The 6,497-nt window shown below is 40.4% G+C and overlaps 1 long non-coding RNA gene across 1 annotated transcript; it reads left to right on the top strand.

Annotated features, from left to right (window-relative positions):
* The first annotated feature begins 2,083 nt into the window (after positions 1 to 2,083).
* LOC129149037 (uncharacterized) lies at positions 2,084 to 6,137 on the top strand. Its single transcript, XR_008556016.1, has 3 exons — positions 2,084 to 2,247; positions 3,350 to 3,551; positions 6,101 to 6,137. It is a non-coding gene; the product is annotated as an uncharacterized LOC129149037 (long non-coding RNA).
* Positions 6,138 to 6,497: the final 360 nt, after the last annotated feature.

Here is a 6,497-nt window from a genome sequence, read left to right as displayed (position 1 = left end):
TCTTTGACTCACGGAATTCTGCCGGGAAGTCTGGATTCTTGTTGTCTGTTGGTCTGAAGCTGTGATAGCAGTTCTCTGTCCCCAGTGGCTGCAGGGTCCTGGTTTGTGTCAGAAGCCAGGATCCGAGTCTCAGGCAGCTCTGTTTCTCAAGATGGCGTGGTCTCCACGTCCGCACCAGGCGCGGAGATGTGTCCGCTTTGTGCGCGGGGCTCTGCCGTCTAGGACTGCCCGGTTAGGCAGCCCCTTGGAAGACCTGCAGAATCTAACTGACCCTAGCTCACACACACACACACACCACACACGTCTACACTCTCCTCTATGGGTTCCTCACTCACACTCTCTCTCTCCCTACCTTCCTGCCGGTCGCCATCTTCCCGGAAGTCCACCTCTTTCATTTTAATTTTCTTTATTTGGGTCCTTTCTCTTTGCTTCTTGGTGAGCATGGCTAGAGGTTCATCAATCTTGTTTATCCTTTCAAAGAACCACCTTTTTTTTAAATCTTTTGTATTTTTTTTTGTTTTGTCTCTATGTTGTTTATTTTTGCTCTGATCTTTATTATTTCCTTCCTTCTGCTTATGCTGGTCTTTTCTTGTTGCTCTCTTTCTAATTCTTTGAGTTGTAGCATTGGATAATTTATTATCATTTTTTCTTGTTTTTTTGAGGTAGGCCTGTAGAGCTATAAACTTCCTTCTCAGGACTACTTTCACTGTGTCCCATAGATTTTGGATTGTTATGTTTTCGTTGTTCTCTGTTGCCAGGATGCATTTTAGTTCTTCTTTGATCTCTTTGGTAACCCAATCATTGTTTAATAGCATGGTATTTAGCCTCTAAGTGTTTGATTTTTTTTTCATTGTTTTTATTGTAGTTGTTTTTTAATTTTATGCCATTGTGGTCCGAGAAGATGCTTGATATGATTTCTGTTTTCTTGAATTTGAAGAGACTTTGCCTGTGTCCCAACATGTGGTCTATCTTTGGAAATGTTCTGTGTATACTTTAGAAGAATGTATATTTTGCAGCTTTGGGGTGAAATGTTCTGAAGATGTCAATTAATTCCATCTGATCTAGTGAGTCATTTCAGATTGATGTTTCTTTGTTGATATTTGTTTAGAGGATTTATCCAGTGGTGTCAATGGGGTATTGAAGTCCCCTACTATGACTCTATTGCTGTCAGTCTCTCTACTGATATCTTCCAGAAGTTTTTTTATGTATTTGGGTGCTCCTGCAATGGGCGCATATATGCTTACTAGAGTTATATCTTGTTGAATTGCTTCCTTTAGTATTATGAAGTGGCCTTCCTTATCTCTTGTTATGGCCTTCACTTTGAGGTCTAATTTGTCAGATATAAGTATTGCTACCCCAGCTTTTTTTCATTTACATTCACCTGAAATTTTTTTCCATGCCTTCACTATCAGTCTGTGTGAGTCCTTTGTTTTGAGGTAGGTTTCTTGTAGACAGTAGATATATGGGTCCTGTTTTCTTATCCATTCAGCTATCCTATGTCTTTTCATTGAAACATTTAATCCATTTACATTTAAGGTTATTATTGATAGGTACTTGTTTGTCACTATTTTTATTCTTTACACCTGTGTTCCTTCTTCACTTCCTATTTCTTCTTTGTACAGCAGTTCCTTTAGCATTTCATGCATTGATGGTTTGGTGGTAATAAACTCCGTTAGCACTCCCCCCCCCCTTTTTTTTTTATCTGTGAAGCTCCTGATTACATCTTCAATTTTGAATGATAGCCTTGCTGGGTATAGTGTTCTTGGATTTAGTCCCTTGCTTTGCATCACTTTGTATATTTCATTCCATTCCCTTCTGGCCTGATGTGTTTCTGTTCAGAAATCATTTGGTAGTCTAATGGGAGATCACTTGTAAGTAACTTTCTGTCTCTCTCTGGCAGCCTTTAAGATTCATACTTTGTCGCTGGTGTTTGCCAATTTTATTATGATGAGTCATGGTGTCGGTCTTTTTTTTTTTTTAATTTAACAAATCTTTATTGTTCAGATTATTACAATTGTTTCTCCTTCCCCCCACCCATAGCTCCCCTCCACCCGGTTCCCCGAATGTACTCCAGACACTGATAACCCCAATATAAGTGACCTCCAGAGAAAAAAGAATTAGGGGAGAGAAAAGAGAGCACAAATGATATCGAAGGGAGAAAAAATGGTATAAGAGAAAAGAAAAAGAAGAAAAAGAAAGAAAAAGGAGAAAAAAATATATGGGAAGAAAACAACAGAGAACAAACAGGTAAACCAAAACATACAAACACCAAGTTCCCAGTAAAGAGGGTGGGAGCATGCCGGGGTTCTTTTCCCATCCTTACAAAGGGTTCAGCATTCTGGACAAAGGGGCTGATGCATAGATTCAAGAAGGAGTCCAAGGACGAAAGGTAATTTTGAAAGGCATTGGGGGTCAGAGGATCTTCGCAACCCACAGGTTGAGAACCGCTACTGTAGAGCCTAAGACCACCGAAGAACACAGATATTTACATTATGATTCATTAACAGTAGCAAAATTACAGTTATGAAGTAGCAATGAAAATAATTTTATGATTGGGGGTCACCACAACATGAGGAACTGTATTAAAGGGTCGTGGCATTAGAAAGGTTGAGAACCACTGAGCTAAAGAGAACTGAAGACTACTTCCCTTGACCAAGGACCCGTGCTTTTATTCAACATAATTTGTCCCAAGGCAAGGTGGAAATATACACTTCAAAGGGTAAGGTATCAAAGGGTAGAATACAGAAACATTATCAGTTTGGGGAATAGCCTACAGCTATTCAGGTGTTTGGCCAACAGGAGGCAATAAAATGCCCTGAGCTGTCTGGCAGTTAACAATCCTATTCAAGTTTGCGGGTAGTGCCATTTAGCCAACAGGTAAACTACATTTGACTCAATCCTGTTGAGCTCCCCAGGCTTCACCAACCTTTTGGTAAAACTCTTGTAATTATTACATGCTGGAATTGGTTCCTAGCAGGGGCAGAATCTTATATACAGAAAGTAAGGTTAAGAATTGGATGAATATGAGGAGGATCTCAGTTCAGTATAGAGGAAGTAGAAAGAGGATGAGTGGATAAGAAGAAAGAGAAAGAGAAGAAAGTAATAATAATAATTTGAAAAATTTAAAAAATTGATTAAAAAATAGGAAAAAAGAGAAAACAAAATAATAAAATAAAATAAAATAAAAATGAAAAAGTGAAGTGTTGTTCCTTTGGCTGGTTTAAGATCCCACTCTTCTGTACTGTCGGTGGTTTCTCAGTTTCCTTTTGCTGGAACTGAAGGCCTCTCTTTAGGCCAGTCCCTGTGGACTCTCAGGGATTATTCAGATTTTTTTCTTTGTAACACTCAGGGTATAGACTGGGTGTGGCTGTATTGGTTGCCTGGAAACTGCAGGGAGGGGCTATCTCTTCAGGAGAAATTGGCTGCCCGGGTCCTGTGCATCAGGTATGACTCAGTGCCAGAATTGGGGCCACCTCTCCTGGGCCCTCTCCTCACTCCAGCCTCTCCCCAGACTCCACAAGTCTACACCTCCTCCTGCACCTCAGCCACGGGTGAGTGTCTATATCTGAAAGGTCCTGTGAACTAGGTTCAGCAAAGAAAAGCAAAGACCACAAAGAGGGGAAAGAGCTGCGCCTCTGTGAGCCCCTCTCCTCCTGGCCCCATGCAGTCTGGGCAGCCGTCCAGGCTGTCCCCTCTGGGCTCAGTCTTTCATGACTGTGGATCCAGATCTATAATCCCCTGCCACCAGCAGTCCTGTGGACCTCCTTTCCACAGTTAGATGCTGTGCCTGTCCCAATGGACCAGCCTTAGTGCCATGCAGTTTCCCCTCTGACCCTCTGGGATCAGAGGTCTTGTAGTTCTCTCCAGCCAAGATACCTGATTTTACCGTTCTCCAGGTGTCCTCTGCTTTTCCTGGCTGTGAATTCAGGGGGGATGTTATTCAATTTAGTTGCTCATTTTATCTGCTCTGGGACAAGGCTCAGAACACGTCTGTCCATATGGCCACTATTTTGTCTTCTTCCCCTAAGCCCTCTCCTGTTTTTAAAGTTTTTTTTTCCTGTTGCTGCTCTGCTTGGGTGTTTTTCCCCACCTTGTCTTCTAGCTCACTGATGCGGTCCTCACTGTCTTCTAGTCTACTGTTGATGCTTTCTATTGAGTTCTTTATTGCAGCTATGTCATTCTTGGTTCTTCTTCATTTTCTCTTGATTCTTACACATGTTGTTGAATTTGTCTTCCATCCTTTTCAGTGTCCTTATGACCATTGCTCTGAATTCTTTCTCTGACAAATTGCTTGCTTCCATTTCATTTACTTCCTTTTCCGGCGAGTCATCATTTTCTCTCAGGTAGGGGATGTTTCTTTGTCTCCCCATTTTAACTCCTCTCAGGGTGTCTGGTTATGTGGCTCACTCTTTATTACATTGACCAAGAGGCACAAAATACAAGTCAACAAGACACAACACAGAGGGAACAAAACACAAATGTATTCACAACATCGATAACCCCAACTAAAGGTGACCACTTGAGAAAAGAGAATTAGGGGAGAGAAAAGAGCTCAAAAATGTTATTGAGAAAAGGAAAAAAGGTAAGAGAGAAAAAAAATGAAGAAAAAAGAAGGAGAAAGAAAGATGGAGAAAAGAAAAAAGATACACATATGGGGAGAAAATTCCACAAATCCAACAACTAAACCAAAAAATGCAAACAACAAATCCCCAGAATAAAAAGGAGGGGAGCTGAATTTGAGGAGGCAGATCTTATTTCTAGAAGGTAAGGTAAAGAAATTGAATGAATGGGGGAATGGCCATGATTCAGTATAGAGGAAGTAGAAATAGAATGAGTGTATAAGAAGAAAAGTAAAAAACAAAACACTGAATTAAAAAATAAAAAAAATAGTAATTAAAATATATATATTAAAAATATAAATTTATATATATAAAATTTTTCTTCTTTCTTTAATCTATCTATCTATCTATCTATATATTCATCTATTTTTGAAAAAGGAGAATAGAGTATGCAGCAGATAGGCCCGAGTTTGGTGAGTAAAACTAATTAAGCTATTAGTAGAAGAAGATAACAAGCAAGGAGAGGAAGAACAAAAGCATAAAATAAAAAACAAAAACAAAAAAACAAATTAACAAACTATCAAGCAACAATAACAAGAAAAAATTGGCTAGTAAAGAAAGAGAAAAGAGAAGGGTGCATGAACTTGGAGCAGGGGAGAGGAAATTAGATATATGAGTAAGCCAATAGAGACTACTGTAGTAGTAATATGTCAATAAAGTATATAAAAAAGATCAATTTTTAGCAAGGAGTAAAAAGAAAGGAGAGAAAAACTAAAGCAGGAACAGGAAAAGAGAAACTGACTGAAAAAGGGTGAAGGGAGGAAGAAATGGTTGGCATAAAGGAAAAAATGAGATAAAGTAATGATAAAAAATACAATACAATAAAATAAAAATAGAATGTAGAACACTAATCCAAAAAAAAAAAACAAAACAAAACAAAACAAAAAATGTTAAAAAAATAATAATAGTAATAAAAAATAAAAATAATAAAAACAAAATAAAGAAAAGAAAAAAATTTAGTTTCTTCAGTAAAAGTTTTTTTTTAAAAAAGTGAAGTAGTGAAGTTAGTTTGCTTCAGCTGAGCTTTTAATGTTCCATGGGTCTGGTCTAAGACCCCTCTCCAGTGTTCTGTCTGCCATGTCTCAGCTTCCTGCGATAGTCAGCACTGTGTTGAAGCTCCTAGCAATCCACAGCTCCTTTGTGTCAGATGCCACAGCCTTGGTGTCAGCCAGGAGGGACCACTCTGCCTGCTTTGTCTTCCTGCTTTCAGTAGTATTTACACAGGCGTCTATTTCTGACACTGCCTTTAGGTGGCAGTGTTTCTGTATTAGTTTCTGTGACCAAATGGCCGCTCAACCCAGTCCCCAGGGGCTCCATGGGGGTATTTCGAATCTTCATTTCCCCGCCAGGCTTAAGGCTGGGTGCGGCTGCACCGGTAGGCGGGGCCTGTTCTCCAGGAGGAAAATGTCTGTTCAGGGTTGGAGGCATCGGATTGTCCCAGAGCTGGCCTCCTGATCACCTCTTCCTATTTTGTTCCCCAGCTTCCCTAAAACCACCTTCCACTGCATCACAGCCTTGGTGAGTGTTTGTAATTCAAAGATCCTATATGTACTGGGTTTAGCAAGTAAAGGCAAGGAGATTATAAAGACAGAACAACCGCACTATGCAGCTGGTGCAGTACTTCAGGCTGCCTTCTTGGGTGCAGCCTCCCATGGCTGTGGGCTTAGGTCTAGAGTCCCTCACTGCCAGCAGTCCTGTGGACCCCCTTCCACAGTGGAGCGCTACCCTTGTCCCTAATGGATGTGGTGTTGGTTCAGCATGGTCCAGGTTGCATGCATTTCTCCCTCCAGCCCAGATCCCCAATCCCACCAGTTTCCCGGCTAGCTCTGATCTTTCTGTTCACAGAGTGCCTCTCCAGCTGTGTTTACTTTGCCAATT

The sequence above is a fragment of the Eptesicus fuscus genome, chromosome 5, assembly GCF_027574615.1.
Source record: "Eptesicus fuscus isolate TK198812 chromosome 5, DD_ASM_mEF_20220401, whole genome shotgun sequence".
NCBI lineage: Eukaryota > Metazoa > Chordata > Mammalia > Chiroptera > Vespertilionidae > Eptesicus > Eptesicus fuscus.
Note: the sequence above shows the minus strand (reverse complement) of the source record. Positions and strands in the feature narration are given on the sequence as shown.